The sequence below is a fragment of the Protopterus annectens genome, chromosome 2.part0 (assembly GCF_019279795.1).
Source record: "Protopterus annectens isolate FY-2018-M chromosome 2.part0, PAN1.0, whole genome shotgun sequence".
Taxonomy (NCBI): Eukaryota; Metazoa; Chordata; order Ceratodontiformes; family Protopteridae; genus Protopterus; species Protopterus annectens.
Window position 1 is genome coordinate 1324115488 of NC_056728.1, and position 25815 is coordinate 1324141302.

Sequence of the window (25815 nt, forward strand, 5' to 3'; positions counted from 1 at the left end):
ACATTTAAAAAAAAAACATTTCTTTACTAAAAAAAAATAAACAATAAATACTTGAAAAGTGCCCCTGCTAGAGCAGCTCCCTAGGCGGCCACCTAGTTGGCCTATACCTAAGGCCGACTATGTCACCAAGTAGCAGTTAGCATTGTCTGTTTCTCATAAGCAAGCAAATATGCTTAGTAACGTTTTGTGGGATTCATTGCGCATACTGGGTAAAATACGGGATCTCCATATTTCATATTAACATTCTCACACCTTCTGAATATGAGCCGGGCTACCATGCAAGGGCAAAATTACCAGATGAGGCAGAGTAAGACTGCAGTGCTAAGAGGTATAAGTATATTGCTGTCCTTTTTTTTCTAGAACACTCTGCAACATTCTGTTGACATGTCCATGTTTAACCACATGGAAAACCCACCTCAGTCTCAAGAAGAACAAGGAAGAAGTAGCATTTGTCAAGTTCAGTTGTTTAGTACCGGGAGCAACCATAATGTGGTATAGAAATTGCATTACAAATTACCACTGATGCACAGTGCAAGCGCGGGTACATGAGAATAGGTTATGCATAGAGTACAGGATATCATCGCATTGCTTTGCCTTTGGCCATTTTCAAAAAGGTTCTGTCATTACTGCATACATGCTTATATAAAAATTAGATTGTTGCCAACTGTTTAACAATGTCTTACCAAAAGAATATGTCACTGAGCTCTGTTCAGTGGTCATATCCTTCATTTGCAATGGCAAAGCACTATAATTCATGTTGCCATGCTGAATTACTGGTCACTACTTTCAGACTCTGATTATGCCACATATTGCACTATCCCTTGATTGAATGATACTAGGGTAATATGGTACTATATTAAATATTTAACATGCTTCATTTTTGACTACCATTTTATAAGATGTATTTGGTAAAGAAAGTCACACCTCTTTTTTGCCTTTGGATGGCTCACAAGCACATCAATTTTCTCCTTAAGAAAGACCAGCTAAGTCTTTTTTTCCAGCTGTAAAACAAACTAGAGCCTTCTGCTATATATTTGCAACCACTACTGAGTTACTCCTTGAGGCTGTCCTTGCTTCTGTTACTCTAAATCCTTAGTTAAAAACAATCAGCGTTATTGTTAAATTGAACATCTATATGTTGGTGGAATATGCTCCTTGTCTAAAATTCCTAAATCCCTTCATTTTGCTATCTTCCTGATCCCTGAGAGATATAATTGCACTGTCTAGTTCCTGCCAGCAGCCAAGTATGAGTCATGAAGTGGCTTGGGATTCATTGTAATGTGTATTACGTAAAATGCAGGGTCTTTCCTTTTAATGTTAATGTTACCACAGTTTTCTGAGCATGAAGAGCTAAGCTAACAGGTGGAGCATGCTGAGTGAACCTAGCAGGTGTGCTCTAGGTAGAGAATTGTGTGCCTTTACTTATCCCTCCTCAAAGCACAGTCATTGTAACTAAATGAGGAATTACCCAGGGACATTTTTGTTGCGGTCCTTCTTCAAATGGTCACTTACGTGCTGATATATCTCTTCTACAAGTGTTCTTGAGTTTCTGCCTATGATTATCATTTCCTTCAGATAAAGTCACATCTAGCCTCAAAAGTTTGCTGTAACACATTGGCAGTACCTGCTAGTTCTGGGTCTTGTACACTAATTAGATAAAACTGACTGCCTCTTGTTTTTCACCAGCTCATTAACCATCGTTCCCAATGCCAATTGCCCCCCCCCCCCCTCAGGAAAATCTGAAGCTTGTGCCTTTAATTACTAACCAAACTTCTTACACTTCTAAATGAAATGAGTAAACAAATGAAACATTCCAAAACCATGGATATCACCAGCAATTATGTAAAATACAGGAAATTACAAAATGTCTGCAAAAGCAATGATGCCTGCCAAAAAGTCGCATAAGAACACCTTCCGTATATGTTGTTTCCTTCCCATTTTACTGATGCTCATACTTCTCACCCTTGCCTCTGCAAAACATTTTCCACAATGTGTGACAAGTGGGCAAAAGGAAAGCATGACTGAACTTCAAACTGCAAGTAGAGAATGTACTAAGTACAGCAGTGCTGGCACTGTTTTTACACTGCGGTTCGTTTTTAGTAACTATGAATTTGTGCCTTAAAATACCTTTGGACAGTGTTTAAAACAGTCTTCTGCCTGTAGTACAAGTACTTTCCTGGCACTAAAATCTCTGACCTCTTCATAATGTGTGAAAGTTGAAAGATATGCCAGCACTGGGCACATATTAATCCTCTCTAGAGCAAAATCACAAATGCATCTGCGACTGCTATGGAATTAAGTAGCTGTCACTGTAATAGTAACGTCATGATAGTTGGTGAATAAAACGTAGTCTTCCTTCGTTATACTCCCTGCAAATTTTCTGTTCTTCATTGTTGTATCACTTAATCCCCATCTGCCTGCAAACCAGTCAGTGATGTTTTATCTGGAAATGTCCTGCTGAGTTTTTGGGGCACTAAATCTGTTATTCCAGATTTAAGCTTCACAAACTGGATGATTTCATAATTTCCCCATAGCTTTACACAGCTCTTCAACAGCTTGCTATAATACAGAATTTGTGTAAGTTGTTTTATTTGCTTCTTAAGTGTTTATACACATAAAAACTTGAAAAGAAAAGATCACCGTATTGTAAAGGTAATTAAATTAGCTTATCATTCGCAAAGCTGAGAGAATTTCTATATATTTTCCAGTTAGTGAATACTGAACAAGGTATTTAATGAGTTTGTTTTGGGCATATGCCCTTGTGACCTGTATTTGAGTTGTCTATGGTCCTAGTCATATAGAAATAAGAAGTATGCTTCTGATACATGAAAGAGGATGCAGGGAAATCTACTTCTAGTTCAGACCTTTCGCCATCCTTATTGTCTAAAACAGGCTTTTCAAGAAGATGGTCTTCTAGCCACCCACTTACCCTTCTTGTGCTGTTACACTATCCTCCCCACGTTGTTTTCCGAACAAATATCCCTAGTCTGCTGGCCCTTACCAAATCAGTGGCCCCACGAACAGATGGTGCCTTTTGTCACTGATGAAGTTCTTATTCTTTTCCACAAAAGTATGCAGTCTTCTGCGCCAACATTGCCCTTACATATATGTGTGCCTGTAGTTACACTCATGTCTTTGGTTCTTGAAATGGATTATAAGTAATTGCCAGTAGGTCAAAACTCCTCCCACTTTACCTGTAAGACATGCTTCCATTTCCTTTATGAACACACACACACACACACACACACACACACACACACACACACACACACACACACACAAATACAGACACACACACACACACACACACACACACACACACACACACACACACACACACAAATATGCTCGCACACACACACACACACACACACACACACACACACACACACACACACACACACACACACATACACACACACACACACACACAAACACAGACATACACACATGAATATGCTTGCACTCACACACACAGACACACAAACACACACACACACACACACACACACACACACACACACACAGACATACACACACAAATATGCTTGCACACACACACACCTGCACACATATACACACTAGGCCATTCTGCAATTACTTCTTTTCTTACTGTAAATTAACTTTATTTGCACCTGAATCATTCTCATCAGTATAGTACTGTATGTCATTGACCTTGTCTCTTGATTTTAGTACCAGTGACACTTTGCAGACAGACTTTGTCCTGTTTGTATATCTTGTTTTGATTAGTGCCTGGCTGACACAGTATTAATGACACAAAACAAAGGCAATGTTATTAGACTCCTCTGCCAAGATTATGTCTTCCTTTTCATGTATAGTCAAAGTGGGTCCAAACTGGGAAGTGTTGTTTTCATCAAACATTTGGGATTTTTCATTCAACTCATTCTTAATTTTAAGGCACTTTGCATCTCACCCCTTAATCTATTAATGCCCCCATAAACATTTACAGCAGATGTTGGCCTAACGTAAGGATTTTGAACAGAACTATTGTAGTCAAAACTTATGGTAGGAGACAAGAAGTGCCAGGCCAAAACTGATGTGTTCTAGAGTGCTACGTATGTGAGCACCTCCTATATTGCCATAACCCATTATTCCACAGGGCAAATTCCAAGTCCGCACTTGGAGACCAGAAACCAATGCTATGCACAGCTGAGCAATTTAAGGCAGCGTGTGGAGTAGTTTGAGCTGGTCTGAGTTAGTCAAATTTCACAGAAATAATTTATGTAGGTGGGAATGCACAAAGAGAGTGAGGCTAAATGTATATAGCTGTTGCTTACCTATGACCTTGCAAGACTGCCTGAAACAGTTGTTTCTGAGTTACTTTTAAGAATCCGTTTGTTCTGTGTGAAACTTTATCCACAGAATCAAATTCTTATTTATGGGTAGTTTTCCTTTCCTTTTACGGTGTGTTCTTCAGTTAGCAGAATAAGGCGTAACTTGCTGGTATGCTACTGTATCAACCTGTAGATCTTCCTCATAGGTTCATATTCTATCCAGGTGGGCAATTATTCATAGGGATGTCATGGTTTTTCCTTTATAGTGTCTTCTTCCAACATAGGGTAATGTACCATTCCTTGTCTATGTACTGCTGTTGCTCAAACTGTAGTCAAATGTAGTCTTCCCTTACAGATTTAAATTATATTGAAGACAGACAACTTTTCCTAGACCATCAGTTTACTACAGATAACCACCAAATAAGACTATACTACAGAAACTGTATCTTATATGTTATACAAGGTCACAGTATAATTAGCATCAAAGGACTGACACACTATGCTATGAGAAGGAACTTTATGCTTTATCCTAGGATTAAATTATGTGTGTGGAAGGAGCAGAAACTCTTGCTTTCATGTATTTCATAAAAAATGAAGATCCAGTCCATATTTACACTTTTGCATTTATTACTGTATTACTGTTCCAGTTTCATAACATACCTCTTGCAGTTTTTCATCTCTTAGAATCTGAGCTAACAAACCTTCACTACAGTGTATTCACAACGTTTATATTTTGCTTTCTTAGAGCATACATCAAAATCATAAATATTCTGTAGTTTTGTAACACCATTTATTATACAAATTCCCTTGATAAATTTAATGTGCAATACTTCCACCTAACCTTTGCTAGAAAATTGAAATAGTTTCAGATGTAATTTTGTATTTGTGGGAACTTCAAATAGGCTTAGAAGGCCTTTAAAATATGTTACAATACCAAGTTGTATTATATTCACATTCACGTAGGGGTGGGTATCACATTTATTTCAAGGTAAGGATGCAATACATATCTACAATATATCTAAATTTAGCTTTTAATAAGAAATAGACGGTCATAGGATCATAGGATCATAGAAAGTTATTAGGCTATTGGCCCTGAGTCACTTATAAGCCTAGCCAAGAGTTTAGCCCATGCATAGACAAATCAGCACCCGATGCCCCTGTGCAACAGGGACACAGGTGGAATCTCAGGGATGTATTTTCTATTTCCCATCCAGTTATCCAGATTGTGCTTAAAAAGGGATAGAGAAGTACTCTGCTTGATGTGGAGAGGGAGTCTATTCCATAGATGGGGGAATCTCTGGGACACAAATCTGTCTCACCAGCAAGTCCTATTGATGTCACAGACCAGATTGAGGTTGCATGTGTGGGTTACTCAAGTGGGGCTTCACTTGCAGATATGCAGCAGTCCCATCAAGATGGTGTCCGAGATCACCTGTATGCCAGACCAGTCACCTTTGAGGAGTTCTGTATGAAACAGAGTAGAGTGACAGAGCTTTCAGCCTATCTGTGTATGGTAGATTTTTGAGGGCCTGGAGTCTCCTGGCGAGGAACCTCTGTGGTCTCTCCAGCTGCTGCATGTGCTTTGTGAGGTACATACCAAATGAGGCATTGTACTCAATAATGGGCCTTATAAAGGAAGAATACAGGGATGTTATGACCTCCTTGTCCCTGGATGAGATACCCTTACTTGTGAGGTGGGCCATGTAGAAAGCTTACCATACAATGGAAGCAACATGGTAGTCAAAAGTCAGGCTACTATCAATCTGGGTACCCTGATCCCTCATGACTGTCTGTGTGCTTAGAACATTGTTATTAATGTGGTAATTTGTACAGACATCTCTTTCCCCAAAGGGGATGATGGTGCATTTTTTTTGTATTCGGCTTGAGGTCATGTTTCTCTCTCATTAAATGTATTTGTCACTTGAATGATGCTACTACAGAAACTTCCAGTGTAGTTAAGAACAAAATAGTTCAACCAGCTTCAACAATGATTTACATATAGATTCTTAATGGTAGCCATAACTAGGGCAGGATAAAAGGGCAGCTGCCCAACGTATACCTCTCAACCTCTTAGTGCAAGAAATCTGACAAAGCCTAAGATAATGGGGTGACAAAGGCCCACAAACAAGGACAAATTTTAAATATTGCTCTTATAAACTTTGAAAGTTGCTACAATAACAGGCTTTGTATTAGCATGCATTTTCTGAAGGATATGATGTCTGGAACTCAAATGTCTATCATTATTTAGTGACTTAAATCCATAATGATTTGCTATAAAACCACAAATTTCATGAGGAACAGACTAAACATAAGAGACAAAAATCTGGATATTCTGGTCATTTGAGAGGTATGGCCCTATGGTTGAATCTAGCCTTTTTTATCTTCAGATCTACACCACATTATTAATTTGTGCTAACCCTAACCCTGTCCCTGCCTCTAACCTCAACCCTTCAAGGTACCTTAACAAACCCCCCTTCACTAACACTACTGCTAAACAAAACACAATGCACATATAACATACAAAATCATGCCTGCACAACACTAAATCTACTCCCTTCCCTAGCTGTAAATCTAACCCTAACCTGAAAACAGTCACACATACACTCCCGCCCCTAATACTGAAACTTTTGGTATGTCCAAAAGTTGTGGCATTGAAACACAGTCCCACTTATGTTACCACAATCATTCAGTCTTCCTCCTTTTGACACTTCCAATACTTGACAAAGTGTGTCTTCAATCTATTTCCATAGCAGTTCACTCTGTTTATGAACTGACTACTTGACATACTAAATTGCACCCACATATATTACATATCATTAAATCAAAGTAAGATTTCCACTATTTTTAATGTTATCACTTAAATTGACATTTAAATGTATATTTTCAATGAAATTCAATGCAGCTGCATCTTTAATTATAAAGCTATGCTCATAGATTAGAAATATTTAATAATGGACTGTCCTGGTATAAATCCTCAATAATTTGAAAAATATTTAAAGCTTTAAGAACACAACCTTCCTTAATAATGGTTAGTAGTAAAGGTGTTAAATAAAGTTTTGCAGAAATATGCCCATACAATACAGCTATAGCAGTTAGATTGCTGTGAAGATAGATGAAGGCTGCCAGCCTAGCCAGATAGAATTTTGTAGATAATTCTGTCATTTGTAAATATTAATGTAAGCCACAGGCTTGTTCTCTTAAATGTGAAAAGACTGCATTGGATATTGAACTGCAAAAATGTAACAACAGTGCACTCTGCTGTTGGAAAGCTAAGTCAACCATTTTATGACTGTCTTTGATGTCAAAATTCGGAGCCGATATGTCTGGATGAAGGAATTCTGCCTATTGTTTTGAGGCCAGAGTTAATGGCTAGAATTTGCATGTATAAATGTCCTTTATTGCTCTGTTTTCTGAACAGGTGTAAATAATGTAAATGTAGTTTCTGTTAGCCTGGGAACACCAGAGAAGTGTGATGAATGATGTCATGTGAAGCAGCACTGTGCTATCAATTTAAAGAGAGAATCAGAGAGCTCAGAGCATTTGTCTTCAGAACATCCAACATCACCAGCAGTGTTTTGCTCTGTATGTAAGTTTATTTTAGAACTGTGTTTTCTCTTAGAAATAGCTAGGAATTAGGAAGATTAGAGTAAGTGTTTTTCTGTGATGTCAGAACTTTTTCCTACTGTATTATTTTAAAAATGTCTCTGTGATCTCTGAACTCTTGAATAGCACTGTGTAGTAAGAAGTATTGTCTTGTGTTTTTATTATTTATTATTAAATATTTTTAAACCTTTCAACGGTGGCTGTTTTGAGTAGAGATAATTTAAGCTCTAAGAATACATTGCATGTATATAGTGATAGTGTACCAAGTCACTCCAAATAAGTCTTGACTGTTTGGTTGCACTTACCATTTGGATAATAATATTGCACAGTAATAATTGGCCACCCTTCACAAGGACCTTTGAGTAGCTGATAAATATTAGCTGGGTGGTGGCAGTGATTTCTACTATATAGTCTAGGTAAAAGGGGCACAGCTGGAGAACCTGTGCCAGCCTTCCCCAGGAGTGTCTGTGTGGTTGTATAAACTCTTATCTCAAAGTGTGTGTGTGTCAGCTATTTGGGCAGGGACATGAAACACTGGTTGGACAGAGAGGGTGCTGGAGGTTTTAGCTTGCCCATTAGGCTGAGATCTGGACCCTATAGCTGTGCCAATGGGGAGTCTTATTGGGGACCTGGAGAGAAAGGGAGAAACCAGCTCCAGATTGACTGTGATCTCTGTGTGCTCTTAAGGGAAATTGTACTTTTCTGTGTGTGTATTTATTATCCTTTCCCTATATGGATGCCCTCACTGGTGAGCCTCAATCCTCACCACAACATCAAGATCTTCAGAGATTAAATGATTCTATAATTTCGAAAATGCTTGATCATGATTCATTGTGTTACCAGTGAAATTACCTCAGTTAAGTCTGTTATAAGTTGTGTTATGATTGCAAACTCTGGCATGGACCTGAGGCAATTGACTTCTTAAACTTGTCTGTAAAGATTATTGATGATATTGTACATTTAATTGAGTTTGGAAAACATGACTGCTCCATTTACGTCCAGAATAATATCTTCAGCTGTGGACGTCATGTGACCCTTTCTAGCAAATAAAAAAATGTGCCTCCCTCATATTTGCACATAATCTGACTTCAGTGGGATTCCTGGGTATTAGTGGTACTATAGATAGATTCAGGGTTTAGGACTTGAGACTTTTTTAATTATATCTGTATATTCCTTCTTCTTTACTTCTGTTTATGCATTTTTCTGTTGTGGAAGAAGATGTGAAACTTGACTTTAATCATTTTAAGATTCACAATGCCTTCAAGCAATAGTCCACTGTAATGTTGATCAGTTTACCTATATCTTTTTTTAGTTCATAGGTAGTTACTATGTATGTGGTGCACTAGACAATTGATAAATCATCAACATTATGGAGAGTTATATGGACAGATTTTGAAAAAAAAAAATGCTACTTACCATAGGTGTAGGGTTCAGACTGGTGTAACTATATTCATTTTATGCTAATTGTGGCACCTGACTCAGTAAGGGTAGAAAAAGGAATGCCTTTGGTCTGCACTTTTAATTCTGTTTTGACAATTTACTACTACATTGTATTATGCAAAATTATATTTGATAATCTCTATTACTTCAATTCAATTAAGAAGACTCTAACCTTAGATCCATATTATGAACTACTTCATTCTGCTATGAAAGCAGAACTTTTTCCTGAGAAACTGACTTGCCTCTTTGCTTAGGCTGAGGTATTCAGAAACCTAACAAATGCCTTCAAAAGTCCAGTCTAGTGCAAAAGTACATCCCTTCAAGACATTAAGATGTTTAAACTGTAAACAAATGCTTATCATAAAGTCACACAATGATAATCAAGACTCTGTCCACTCAGTATCTGTAATCAAACTTTGGAGTACTATCCCAATAAAAATTCATTAAGAGTGAAACACTAGAACATTATTACTCAAGTTAAAACAACATCTAGCTAGTATCTGTAAGTGTACATAAATAAAGGAATAACTTGCTAGTGTGGCTCAATCTACTGAGACTGTCAGTTTACTACAAAAATATTGTACTAATCAGCTGTATGATATAAAACTTAAACACTATCCTTTGCTACTTCTTTCTTCTCTCCATCTTTTCAATTATCTTTCACTACCTTCAAAACTGTATGTCTAGTAGTGCTTTATCAGATAGTCTTCTATTCTCTCTCTTTCTCTCCTTTCTACTCTCTCTACACTTACATTTCCTTCTGTTTCCTATTTTTCCTTTACCTTCCAAATGACATATTTGATGGTTCATTATCTCTCCAAAAGAATACTTTAATATGAAATGATATTGTACTACAAATAATATAAATGTATCTGCTTGCTACTCTCCATATTTGTAAACTAATTACAGTACATGCTGTACATATTTGATGCTCTTTACATTATTTTACTGTTTTCTAAGTATACAATACTTTCTGTTGTTTATGTTACATTAGTCATTCTTTCATAAAGTTTAAGCCCAGCTGAACTATCCAAATTTAAAAAAATAAAGGAATAAATGTAAATGAATAAGTACAGTGTACAGCTACATAAAGTATCCTGCACAGTTTTCTTAGTATGCCAGCCATCATTAGTATGGTTTGGAGACACTGATCCTGGTAATGCCATGTGATGTAGAGACTATTGTCGTGGTCTGTGCATGGCACACAGTCCATAGTGGTGTACTATGTACATCAGTGCTGCAGACATGGGAGAGCATTGTATTATATAACATGCTGGTGCTACATGGTATGGTAAATGAGATCATATTTCTATCTTAGCTGTTCCATGCTGCATTGTGCTGTCATGCCACACACTAATTCATAAAACTGCTTCCATCATTAGGCATGATGGAAGGGTTGGGATCTTAATAAGGTGATGAGGTGATTTAGTGCTGTGTGAGCTTCCACTGGCAAGATGTGGGGTGGGGCATGCGTGGTGGTGGTAGCTGGTTTGCTTTCACTACTAATAATTTTGTTGCCAGTAGGGTTTTCTAGTGTATAAAAGATTTTTTTAACCTAAGTGTTAGCTGAACTGCACAACAGAAGGGATCCAGGATCTCCATTGTCAAAATCACTATGGAGTTTGCTTCCAAGGCACTCTACTGGGACTAGCCCATATGCAGTTGATTTATTTGTTTGTTTGATTGATTGTTTGTAACCAAGGTAGAGTACTGAGCCACATGGGACACTTTCAGAGTCAGTCCTGGGAGAATGTGCATGTCAGAAAAATAAACATGACCTTGAGATAAAAGAGCACATGCATCCAAAAGCAACAAAACCTTACAGCAATGTTGTAACAGTTAGATACTTACTGTACCATTTAAAAATCTTCCAGTAGTTAGCACAGATTAAAACAAAGAGTGAGAAGGTCACACTGAAAAACCAATCAGTAAAAACTAAATGAAAACTCCAGCCAAGCTAGAACTTACAGTGAGTGACCTCCCAAACCTCCTGTAACAGAGGCACATGGGATATATGCAAATGACCCTTATGAACAGCAGGTGTTTCAGCTATATGGCAATTTTGATTGCCCATGACTTTTATGTTTGAAGTCATTTTAATGGACAATTTCAGGCCAATAAAGCCAAACCCCACTAGCTATGGACATGCATATTTCGGCCTTGTTATGACCTCATCAGTATAGCATAAGCAGAGTGTATGACTAAGCATAAGAAACACAGGGTTGTTATACCCAGTTGATGTCCATTATCATTAGGGTAAGTGCAAAATATTCCAATTAACAAATTAAAACAAAGAGTGAGAAGGTCACACTGAAAAACCAATCAGTAAAAACTAAATGAAAACTCCAGCCAAGCTAGAACTTCCAATTAGTGACCTCCCAAACCTCCTGTAACAGAGGTACATGGGATATATGCAAATGACCCTTATAAACATCAGGTGTTTCAGTTATATGGTGATTCTTTTTTTTTAAAACAAGTTTATTGTTTTTAACATACAAGAGAAATATCATAACAATTTTATACAAGTAATTAAAATAGATATGATTATAACATTCAACAAAATAACCAAAGTATTTACAAAGACATCCACTACAATCAGATCAATTAATTAAACTAAAATACCATGTTATTGAAGTTAAGATTTTTTTAACAAGTTTTGTTAATTATCCCATACAATATAATAAGATGTTTTTCTAGTAGTTCTTGATTTTATTGTCATCAACTCCATATGGCACACTATAGTCATAACATTTTTAAATTCATTAAACGAAGGAGGTGTATCTGAAATCCAATTTCTGGTTATTATTTTTCTAGCCACTGCTAGAATAGACCATAACAAGGGAAGCTTAACCTTTTTAACACTTTGAGGTACAGGTGTGTTGAATAATATAAGAGATTTAGAAATAATGAAATTATCTGTAAAAAGAGCCTGCAAAAATTCATTAATTGACTTCCAATATTCTTTCAATTTTATATAGTCATAAAACATATGAGCCCAGTCAGCATTAATTTCTACATTACATCTTTTACATAGATTATCTTTATTATTTATTTTATTCATCATCAAAGGTGTATAAAAGGATCTATGTAAAATTTCCATGTAAAAAGTCTCCAGACAATGGAAGACGTAGTTTTATAGGCAGATTCCAATATATATTGTTTATCTTGTTGATTTGGTGGGTCACCATTAATGGAAGTGAAATAATTCCAGTAGGTATCTACACTGTAAAAAGTTTCTTGTCTGATAATTTTATGTATGTATGAAAGCTTACCTTTATCAGAAACTTTATGTTGTAAATTTAATATCAAGTAATCAATCAGTGTTGGGATAGATTCTTTAACTGTTATAGACATTAGATCAATTTTATCAATGAGATGTTGTCTAAAGGTCTGAACTTCTAACCAACAAGTTTCTCTTAGATCAAATTCCTGTTTTAAGAAATCTAGATTTTTAACTTTATTATCAGTTAGCAACTGATACCAGTACTTTAGATCATTATCTGTAGCTAAATGAGTTCCTTCAGAAGTGGATGACAAAAGCATACCTCGAGTATACATTATAGGGAATATAATAAAATTCCATTCCTTATATTTAGGATGCATGAATATAAAATTACGATAACTAATAATAATGTTTAATGGGTAACTAACTATATATTTAGGTGTAATAGGTGAAGTACAAAATTATTTTAGTAACCACAGCATGGAGTTATTTACAATAATATTTTTATGTGTTAAGGAGATTTTCATGAAGTGAATACTAATTAGCTCCCAGTAATCTTTCCATTTTGCAGCATATGACTGATCTATTAACAAAGTAATAACTTTTACAATAGAAGAGATAGTATATAAGTTAAAGTCTGGAAAAGAAATACCCCCTTGAGACCAGCTATTAGTATGTTTCTTTAATGCAATCCTAGGTCTATTAGGTGCCCATAGGAAATTTAACATTAGTGCATTTAATTTTTTGATAATTATTTTTGTAGGTGGGAGTATTATTGATTGTATTAAGTATAATATCTTGGGGAATATTATCATTTTAATAATTGTAAGTCTCTCTTCCATAGTAAAAACATATTATTCCAGGTACTGAAAAGATTTTGTATATTAAGAAGACAGGTATTATAATTATTATGTATAATAGATTTAATATCTTTAGTTAATATTATACCTAGATAAGTTATCTGACCTGAATTGGGTACATATTTAGTAAAATCACTAGTGAGAACATTTTTTCGTGTATATATAGGTAGTATTTTAGTTTTTTCTTCATTGAATATTAAACCAGAAATACTTTTAAAATTCATCATTTTATCAAATAGAGACTGCATAGAAGAATTAGATCCTGCTGATGTAATTAGAACATCATCTGCAAAGAGTTGAATTTTAGATGTATTTTCATCTATTTCAAATCCCTCTATATCAGTACTATTTCTGATCAGATTGGCCCAAGGCTCCATTATTAAAGTGAATAATGGTGGAGAGAGTGGACACCCTTGTTTTGTACCTTTAAAAATGGGTATTTTTTGTGATACATATGTTCCTATCTTAATATAAGCCAATGCTCCTTTATATAGATGCTCAATTAGATTTACAAATGCATCTGAGAAGTTTGTGCACTTCAGTAAGGTAAACAAGTAGTCCCAACTTACTGAATCAAATGCTGAACTTATATCAAGACTAATACGTGTTAAATCTTTCTTTTTCCTATTTGCAAAATCAATTAATGTTAGAGTTCTCCTTATATTATCAAAAGTATTTCTATTTACAATGAAGCCTGTCTGATCTATATCTATAATGCCAGGGATGATTGTCTTCAATCTATCAGCAAAAATACTCATAAACATTTTATAATCAACATTAAGTAATGAAATGGGTCGATATGAAGTACATCTAGTTGGGTCTTTATTAGGTTTTAAAATTGGCGAAATAAATGTGTATTGTCAAGATGGGGGGTTATTAGCTCATTTTGGGCCAAAATAAAAACCTTATGTATTAATGAGTATGTATTTTTAGAAAGAATGTTATATATCTCTGGTATAATACCATCATTACCTGGTGCTTTGTTTGATTTAAGCTTGTTTATTTGTGTAACAACCTCTGTATATGAAATACTTTTATCCAATAGTTTAATCTGTTGTTTATTAAGTTTTTTATTCATGTCTGTAGTTATAAATTCCTTTATTTTATCTTTAGGTTCCATGTTAATGTTATTATGATTAATTTTGTGAAAGTGATTTCTAAATTCATCTAGTATTTCTGGTAGACTAGAAACATTCTTCTTTTTCCTTAGAGAGAAAATTTCTTTGATATGATTTTGCTTATTCAACCTTTTTGTTTTGTTTTTAAGTCTATGTAAGTATTTGGGGCTTATTGAGTAAGACAAAAACTTGTATTTCTCCAAAGTTATTTTAACTTTATGAGTTAAAATTTCTTTGTATTTCTCATTTAGTTTGTTTATTTCTTCAATGACTTTCTTATCCATAATATTTTCTTTATTATTATGTTTATAAGCGTCTAATTTACTTTGAATATCTAACAATTCCTTATTCCAAGATTTCCTTTTATTATTATACCATCTGATACTTTGTCCATATAGATATGATTTTAAAGCATCCCAAACATAAACAATGGAGACTTCAGGAGTATTATTTATGTCTAGAAAATGTTGTACTTCTGAAAGTATATATTCTTTATAGTCTTTTAGTTGAGTTAAGTATGCTGGTATCCTTTTGATCTGAACATTGTAAGTATTTTTTATCATGAACTCAAAAACAATTGAATTATGATCAGATATAGGACATGAAATGATTTTAGAGTTAATTAATTCTGTTACCATCTGGTTAGAAATAAAGACTCTATCTATTTTTGAATAAGTTTTGTATCTGTTAGGAAAAAAGGTGTATGGTAATGATTTTGAGTCTATCTGATTATTAATATCATTTAAATGATAAGAATTAGCAAAATCTTTTAAATGTTTTGCATTAGATGTAATTTTCCTTTTTCCTATAGTAGTAGTATCATTTTCATGTAGGATACAATTAAAGTCACCAGCTAAAAGAATATCTCCTATAGAGAATGATATGATCTTATCAAGATGGTATTTCACTGTATTAATACCAATTCCAGGTATCCAATATACATTGATTAATGTATAAGTCTTCCCATTAATTTGTATTGTAACCATACAAAACATTCCTTTATCATCTTGATAAGACTTAATAGTTTTAGGAATGCGCATACTTTTATTCCATAAAATAGCCACTCCTCTTTTTTTCTGAGTGTGCTCTGAACTAACCAATACTGTATATTTGTTTGTGGCTAATTTATCAATATCTTTTTTCAGGAGATGTGTTTCTTGAAGGAAGACTAAGTTGGCCTTATGTAAATTAATGTATCTTATTAGGCTTGCCCTTTTACACAGATTATTCAGTCCATTAATGTTTAAAGAAATTCCTTTTAGAGAAGTCATTTGGCATTTTTAAAACATATAAAACTTATAATCAAAATAACAATTAACAAAATAAGTAATGTTATACCTCCTCCTTTAGGTGTACCTTTAGATATAGCTGTACTTATTGAATCTCTTATGGGATTTTGTATAAGATTCAATTTTGTTTGTAGTGACAATAAGCTTACAAAATGTATTGTGGATGTCAGAACTATATACATACAACAGTGAACAAAAGAAAATAATGTAAGGATTAAACCTTGCACCCAGCCTGGAGTTAAAAACTCCAACTTAGGGTAGTACATACTACTCAAGTTAACCCCCTACCCTAAGCAGCAGTACCTCAGCTGCCACCTTATCAATTTAATACTAGTTATTATTAACTTAAATTAACAACTTTCAATTAGATTATCTGGTAAGACAAAGTTATACATTTGATAAATCAGCATCATATAAACTAAGAGAAACTTTTAAAAGCTATTCATGCTGCTATGTACATCTATTTAATATAATACATTTATACTCAAATAGCATTCAAATAAACTAGATATTAGGAACCAAGAAGAGAGAAAGAAATAAAATATGTGAGAGAGGGAGAGAGAGAGAAAGAGAAAAAAAAAAAGGAGGGCATATCTACATATTAATTTATTCAAAGTTTGTAAAAAGTTCTAATGTTCATTTAAATCAATAGCTTTGGCTATTATGGTTCAGACATTACATATATTAAGATGTACCTATTTTCTGTCATATAAATGCAGTTAACAGCTTCCAAAAGACTTTAAATTACTTGTATCAGAGCTTTTTTCTCATACTTATTATTGCCAATAAAATAAAATATTATATTTATAGAAATTGTTATAAATCATACTGCATAGCTATGCAAATTCTCATAAACACTTGCATTATTGTGAAGAAAGCCATCTGTATTTTGTATATCTAAACTGCTGCTTTAAAATATGTCACATGACAACTTCTTCCAAAATAGAGTCATAAAGATATTTATGCTTGTCAGTCAGATAAATCAAATGAATTATAGCAATGTATATGTTTAAATCATAAGTTTTCTACATACATCAATATGCTGCAGTCAAGTAAACTTTCAAAAACACTTGTATAAATGTTTCACTTTCTATGCCTTCTAAAATATCACATTTGCTTACTATGAGATACTGAATCATTTAAAATCATTATAACTTTCATATTTTATAAATTATAACATGAATAAATAAGTAGTTATAAAAGATAACTCACATTTAAATGTTATAGAGTTTATTTTCCATCGCAGAGTCGCATTTGCAGCAGTTCTACTTCCTGGTAGAGTGTTCTTCATGAATCTGCGATGTGTCAGTGTGAATTCAGGGGTCAAAGTTCAAATTGACTGCTTTCAGCTTCTCTGCGTGAATTCTGAGTGTTGACGCTTTTAAAACAACTCGAGGACACTGTTCACGAGGTAACCCACATCCCAAATTGTCTCCCTTAACATTCTGGCGGGAATTTTGTTAAAAACAAGTGACTGACATTCATTTAGCAGTATAAATGAAGCTAAACATAGCAAAACCTTCGCGAAGTATTTTACAAGTTATTACAGCCTGTATGAAAGTGAAACTAAGCCCACAGTTATTAATATGTAATAGAACTAATTATTTATGCCCCATTTCAATTTTTATACAAATCTTATTATTTACTGTACCAGTATGATCAAAAGCATGTCAATATATTAATATGAAAGAGAATAAAGAGAGAGAACAGAGAAAAGAAAAAAAAGAGAGTAGAAAATAAAAAGAGAGTAAAAGAAAAGATAAAAAAATGTAAAAGGAAGCTATAAAAAGTATTTACAGTGGAATATTACTTGCTGTTTATATTAATAAAGATGGATATGAAACATACTATTTACTATTATTTAGTTCTAATTGTTATTAATTAAAGCATGACAAATTATTTATAAACAAGCATAAGCAATATAATCAAGGAAGTATAATTAGCAATAGCATTTAAACAACATATATACTTTTTTACAAGGAATAAATAAGTTATTATTCCATTTATCATATTTTCATTACACTTCTCTCCCTGCCCTCCCCCACTCCTTACCCACTGCATAATCTAAATAGAATGTCATTATTTAAAATAAAGGAAAAGAAGAAAAAGAAAAAAAGAAAAAAAATGTATCAAGTTACTAACCTTAGTTCTCTTTGTCAGAAAGAGAAACATATTGAATGATAGCTTGTTATTAGTTCCTCAGATATTTTGAATGATTATGAAACAAAAACAGTTCTTTGTACACAGAAAATAACTTTGATTAAATCTTTTTCAGAATATTTGTGGCTTTCTGAAAATGCAGTAACTATATTTAAAAAGATTAATAATGAAGAAAAATAAAAAGAGAAAAAAAAAAACATAGAACAAGTCATTTGTTTTTTAGTCTCTTTTTCTTCTCTGAAGTCTTCCATGAAGTTTCTGTTGCCAACCTCTTTAATGAAGGACTAGCCCATTCCATTTCCTCTATTTTATCCAAAATCTTATTTTTTTGATAAACAGCAATGCAGAGTCTAAGTCATCAAAAATTTTAGGACCATCAGGAAGGAAGATTTTTAGCTTGGCAGGAAACAGAAGGTAGGTTTTAAACTGTGCTTTATTAAGCTCCCTTATTAATGGCAGAAAAACTTTTCTTTTAGTTATTACCAAGGAAGAATAGTCATTGTCAAAACGCACAGTTGTCTCATTAATTTTAACAGGAGCTTTAGCCCAAGCAGATTTAAGAACCATCTCTTTATCAAAAGATGATAGAAATCTAACTATAACTGATCTAGGATACTTTTTGTTAGAGTTAGTATTAGCTATAGATCTATGGGCTCTTTCGATACCAAAAGAAAATGCTTCTGGTAAGTCTAAAGTTTTAGGGAGCCATGTTGTTAAAAAAGAAGTAATATTGTTACCTTCAATATTTTCTGGCAGTCCAAAAATCCTAATGTTATTGCCTAGATCTATTTTCCAGGTCATCAAGCTTTGTTTGTAGATGTGTATTTTGTTTCAGCAAAAACTCAATGTTGATTTCCTCTTCTTGGATTCTATTTTCCATGTCATTTACAGTCTCTTCTATGCCTGTAATCTGGATCTTCTGTTGTTGCAAGTCTATATGTAACAAGTCTATTTGTTTTGTAGTTTTTTCTATGAAGGTATCAATTTTAGTATCCAGTTTATCCATCTTAGCAGTAAGTTGCTGGATTGTAGATATCAGAGACTGAAGTTCTTTCTTGATGCTGGAATCTTGAGAATTTGTCTTACTGGAACTCATTTCAAAAAGAGAAACTGACAGGAAAATTTCCAAGGTGATTTCTGACAGGAATATTATTAAAATTTTCTTTCTTTTTTAGCTATAATTCAAGAAATAGATAAACCAAACATATTTAGAAAGAAAATTACTTCATAAATTAAATTTTAAAGTAATTATTTCCTGTCAGTGCAGTGAAATTGGTGGAGCTGAAGAGATCTGCTGCTATCCTGTGTTCATCCTTGGCCACGCCCCAGCTATATGGTGATTCTGATTGCCCATGACTTTTACGTTTGAAGTCATTTTAATGGACAATTACAGGCCAATAAAGCCAAACCCAACTAGCTATGGATATGCTTATTTTGGCCTTGTTATGACCTCGTCAGCATAGCATAAGCAGAGTGTTTGGCTAAGCATAAGAAACACAGGGTTGTTATACCTAGCTGATGTCTTCAAACACTCTGCTTATGTTATGTTGACGAGGTCAACATAAGATGGTCTGGCAGCACATCTGAAAATACAGCAATTTACATTCACTTGTGCATCATTGTGCTGTGGCTGTGGTATGGAGGTAGGTCACTAATGTCCAGCACACGGCACATTTACAGACAGTACCAGTCATTTCAAGGCATGCCTGGATGACATGTTTGGTTGCCCATATCAAGTCACAGTCATCTTCCATGCTGGCATAGCTTACAGATACATTATGGTTACCTAGCAAAGAGTCCCAGGGAAGGTAACATCACCACTGCAAGTACTACAATAAATGTAAACAGTTCTTGTAAGTAAATAATTACTGTTGTGAAGGTCAGGTTAAAGTGGTACTAAGAGATCACATACTATTTACCAGTATTTTTGCAGGGGAGTTGTGTTGTCCTGAACCCCCACCTCACTGTTTAAATGTACTTCCTCCCAGGTCACACCACCACAGAGAAAATAACCTACAGTTTTGCCCAGTCTTTCAGGTGGTGTGACTCCAGAGGTAGTAACGCACACTGGGGTATTGGGGGGGGGGGTGCAGCTTCCCTGTATAAACATGATTTTGTATTTTGCTGTACTGCCCTATCCCACCTCTGCCAAAATGAATTATTTGTCATTATTAACCAGGAAAGGCCAGGTGGGCAAAAGCACATTTTCAGTGGAGGTCCAGGGAGAAACGTTCCATCACAGTACCATTATATTAATAAGTGAATTTCAAACAGTTCGCAAAAAAAAAAAAAAAAAACAGTTACATTTCTCTGAAAAGACAAACATAGTTACAAGACAGGTATATACAGTGAAATATGTATATCAACATGTATAAGTCTATACAGTTCTCGTAGGTATAAATTCTTGTAGGAAGTAAATGGATATATATTGTGGAAAGGAAAACATTGTTGTAAAGAAGTTTATTGTTCTTGTACTTCAGTACAAAAAAGTCTGTAAAGAGTTTAATAGATACAGCGAAGAATATAGCTGAGACATAAGTTATGTAGGAGGGGAGGATATTACTATTGTTTAAGAGGATAGTTGTTATAGCATTTGATTGAGAAAGCAGGGTATAGGATTATTTCTATCTAGGCTGCCTGCTCCAGTTCGTATATATGGGTGATTTATAACTTGGGTATATGGGGAATGCATGAGACGGCTACATCTGTGGATGGGAACAGTTAGAAGATGAGAAGGATGAGAAAAAATATTTAAGTAAGAGAAAGATGAGAAGTAGTGTGCATTGATTTAAGTGTATGAAGGAAAGTTGTTAGGGGTGTAATGACTCAAGTAGAGGAGGGCAAAAAGTTTGTGATAAGCAATACGAAGCCGGTGCTTTCTCTAGAGATCTCAACCTGGTGATAAACATGAGCATGACCAGGACTGGGTAATGTATGAGCCAAATTTTATAGCTTGGGAGTTTGTTAGTCATTTGTACTTGTGTAGGGATGGTGTTCCAGAGTTTGGAGATGTAACAGGAGTGGTCTGTGGGATTTTGGTCTGCAAGACACAGCATGCAGACAAACAGCACACAGCAAGTTCAGACACCCCCTTTACACCCTGGTATCACCTATAATCTTCACTGCCAATTTATAATGTTTGTCTCATTGCAATTATGTATCCTATTTTGGATCCCAAAAATCTATATATTTTCTCTGTCTACAAGGCAGGAACTGCTGTTTGATACAATGTCATTGTTCATTTTAGTGCAGGAATAAAAAAATGATGTCAACAATTTTAACTAATGTTTTCTTAGAAGAATTAACTTAATCATTTGTGTCTGCATGGTCTTATTGCTGTTCAGCTTAAAAGTGTCACTTACTTCACTGTCAAAGTATTTGTGACTCTGTGACACTCCTGGCATTTGTGCCAGTTTTTTTTACTTACAAAACTACTAGTGAACTGTGGCAGTATTTTTAAATATCCTTACGTGGTCTGTAGCATTTTTCTTTGTCACCAATAAAGCATTTTCCCATTATAATGTATGTGTTATATGACAGAAATACCATTGGAGTAGTAGACAAAATGATTATGATAAGTAGAGTGTGACCATCTTATAAAAGTACTGTTGCAATTGCAAAACACCTTGAATTATGTGCTCTGTATTAATAAATAGAATGGACAGGTAAGGACTAGTCAGAAAAGGATTCACTGGGATCAGTGTCCAACCCAATTTAACAAAGATAAGTAAATAAATAATAAATAATAAATAGTTTGCTAAAATAAATGTTATAAAGAACAGTAATGCCTAGAGATTTCAAACCTCCAGATGAATTGTACAAGCTTAAGAAAAGAAACTCTAGGAACTCTGTCAAGACAGAAGTAGCTTGTGGGCAATGGTTGGGTGAGTTATCCAGATCTTACCTCTATGTTCTAACTAAACTGAGGAGAACACAATGATTCTTTCTCCATAAGTACTTAGTAACACATTTTGCAACCCTGTGATAACCTACCTCCAGTCTGCTGTGGAGACTTTGGAGAAGAGTATAAAGTAAACAGCCACAGGGAAACCTAGATGAGCGACAACAATTTATTAGCCTTAATCTAGAGAGCAATCACTCAGGCACTATCTTTCCCTATAGAGACAAACATGCAGTTGTGTGTATTTTTCTATAACAATACAGTAATGAATGATTTTCTAAGATGGCTGCAAATTGTTCAATAGCCAACTTCAGCTCTCAGAATGTAAAAAGAGAAACTGAATAAAAGGAGTGCCATTGAAACTGTTTTTTTTTTTGTTGTTGTTAAAATTCAGCTACTGCCTATTAAGTATGCTGTATGGATGCAAACACAGAAGAAACCTGGAAAATCTGAAAGAAAATCAACCAGAAAGGTGAAGGGAAAATGCTGTCTGGAAAGGATTCTGCTGCTGTTCAGCAAAAAGCAGTTCAAGCTTCAGCTCTGGTGCAAGAGATGGCTTCCAGTAATTTAGGGGAAAAATAAAGCAAGTATACTCAGTGGTAATTAAAATAAATGAAACATTGCATAACAATAACAAAAGGCTGGAAGAAGTAGAAGGAGCTTTAACTACTTGTTCATATGAATTTGTAAAACTGCAAAAATCAGAGATTGAAATGAAGAAAAGGTGTGTTTTCCAAACCTGGCCAAGAAAAGGTGACAAGACCTATATTAGTAAAAAATGCAATCATACCAGCAGAAAGTATTGATCCTGAAAAAACTGTGGCAGATGGGCAAAGTATTGAAAACTGAGTTAGTAGAAAATGGTTATTCACTGTACACCAGGAAGAACAGAACACATTTATACCAGCAATCAGGGAATGCCTACATGCAGGTGTGAGATTCCAGCTGCTGAATCCAGCTGTCTTTGGAATGTTTTTACTGGAGGATCAAATTCATTTTTGATGCAGAGCAGACTAAGGAGGATATAAAAAAGTTAATCCAAAAAAAATGTGAGGCAGCAAGGAGAAGGGGAATTGGCTTCTCATTTTCCAAAAATAAAGCTCACAGGGAGACTTTGCCAGTGAAACCTCTTTCGATGTTCCAAAGCAAGATACCTGAGAGACAGAAAAAAGCACAGAAGTTGACTAGAAGATTAGAAGTACCTTAAAAACTGAACGAGAGTCTGTTTTTGGGAGATGCAGATGAACAGAATGAAGACCAGCAACATTGAAATTAATTACTAAATGGGAGACTATAAAGCATTAATCATTTTTGTGAAATATGGCTTTACAAGAAAAAGTGGTTGAAAAAGGCTAGAATTTTGTTGACTTTGTTAAGCTTGTGAGTGGACTGTAAAGCATATACCCTACTTTATGTCATTAACATTTAGAAGGATACTAAAAGTAGGGAAAGTAATTGTAAGTAAAACAATGTATGTTCTTAGTATTTGTATGAAAAATTTTAGGATATATACTTCATGTTTTATATAGCAAAGTTGTTTTGTGTAGTGTGTAGTCAAGGGTATTTAAATGTGGGGGAGTCTTTACAGTGACTGTTGTGTGTCTGTTAAATATATAAAGGTAAACAAGTACTTTTTAGTTGTAAAAATATATTCTTTAAAGTGTAAGAAGAGAATAAAGGCTGGACAAAAGCAAGTTTAATGTCAATATGATGCCGTCTTGGGCTGCTGGAGTAGGAGTGTGTTATAAAAGTGCATTGATTATATTATCTGTAGAATTAAGATATTTCTCTTATTTTTGCAATGGTAATGCCTAGATTAATGCCATTGACTTAAGCTTATAAACAAGTGTTTTTGTAAGCAAGTAGGCTTTACAAACAAGACAAAATGATGAAAGTCATGGTAATGCTGCTTCTTACAACTGCAAAGATATTAGCTTGTTTTTTTTTTCCCAATAGCAAATGTTCAGCATGAGTCAAGAAGTCTGCAGCTGAGGGCAGCTGTACATTCTTTTCTGAATGAAATTTACAAAGATTCATTGCTGAGTACTTCTCCATGGAGGTGAGCTGTCTGCAGGTGCAAACAATTAATCTTTAGAGTTCTGAGCATTTTTTGTTGAGGGAAATGCAAAATTTAAAGGTACAATGGCAAGCAGTTCAGTGAAAAATAAAGTCTGAACTTATGGGACATGAATAAGAGATAGCAGCCTCTCTATCATTCTTAATACTTTAATACATTTAATGGAACAGTGTGCAGTTTAGAAAAATAAATGATTTCAAGATGGATATTCAGCAGAATATTAGGGACAAAAGAAAAGGGGATTTATTATAATAATTTCTAGAGGGGATCCAATAGTGATAAAAGAGGAGAAAAGGACAATAATAGTAGATCTGTGGTAGTAAGGGGGCATAGGCAAGGAAGGAGAATTATATTGGTATGTATTTATTATTCCACCAAAAAACTGCTATTATGGAACTTAATTTTTGGAGAAATAATTAGCTTTCAGCGGGGAATACTACTTATATGTGAGGACTGGAAATTGATTTGCAATAATAACAATGCATCAGGGAGATCTAGAAGGGAAAATATAACATTTCTGAAAAAATATGAAAATATTTGGTATGCAAGATGTGAATTAATTAGTAGGAACTCAGCCAGAATTTACATATTATTCCCCACAGAACAATATGTGGGCTGGACTAGATAGAAGTTAAATTTACCTGAAACATTTGCATTTAATTGAAAGCTATGACACACATCCAATTACTATTCCAGATCATGCACCAATAAAAACTATGATAAAAATGCAGGGCAGTGAAGTAAAAAATGAGACACTAGCAGTTTCCCACCTATGTATTAAAAAGAGAATTTGCTAAAAGAGTAGTGAAAATTATTTGAGAGTTATTAGAGAAGCTAAAAATATCTTCAAATGTTACAGCTAGTGACTATGACAAAATGAAAATGGAGTTTAAAACAGGGTAGAAATAAAAGAAAAGGAGATATAGCTATGAAGTAATAGAAATTACTCAGAGCAGCAGAAAAAGTCAAAAGTATTGCAGAATAAGGGGAATCTCACAGAACATGAAGAGACACAAATGCAGAGTGCTAAAGTGAAAATAATGGAATATCGGGATAATATGCATGAGTTTAGAAAGATTGCTGTTAAGCGAATATTTTCAGATAATAACTCCAGAGCACAAAAATGTTTTGTGCAATAACTTAGGCAGCAGAAACTAGGAAAGGTTGTTGCCAAACTTAGGGAACCTATGACAAGAAAAATAACCAGAAATCCTGTACAGATTTTAGAGACATTTTGAAAATTTTATGAAAATCTGTATAATGCAGAGAAATGTGGAAATCAAGAAAGAACACAAATGGAAATATTTATGAAAGTCTTAATTATGTCAAATTAGAGGCAGATGAGGCTGAACAACCATTGGTTAAGACAGGAGGAGAAGGGATAACATTTAATATATAATCGATCTTCAGGAAAGTCTCCAGGAACCGATGATATTCCTGTGGCAGTTTGGAAGTTAGGAGGAAAGAAAGTGATAATCTGGAAGATTTTGTTTAACAGTATTTTCAGAAAAGAGGAAAAATCAACATCATGGAAGAAAGTTGTGGTGGCTGTATTGCCTAAGAATAGTAAAGACCCATCAGACCCAGATTCATACAGGCTCATTTCAATTTTAAACCATGGTTATAAAGTGTTTAAGTCTGTACTAACTAACAGAATGGCAAAGGTGTTGCCAAACTTGATAGATATGGATCAGTGTGGTTCTGTGGAAGAGAGGCAAATGTTTGACAGCCTTAATAAAACAGTATTGCTCTAGAAGGAAGCAGAATGCAAGATAATATATCTATTGTGAGTGGGTCTTGATGCAGATAAAGTATTCAACAGAGCAAGCTGGGAGTTTATGAGCAGGGA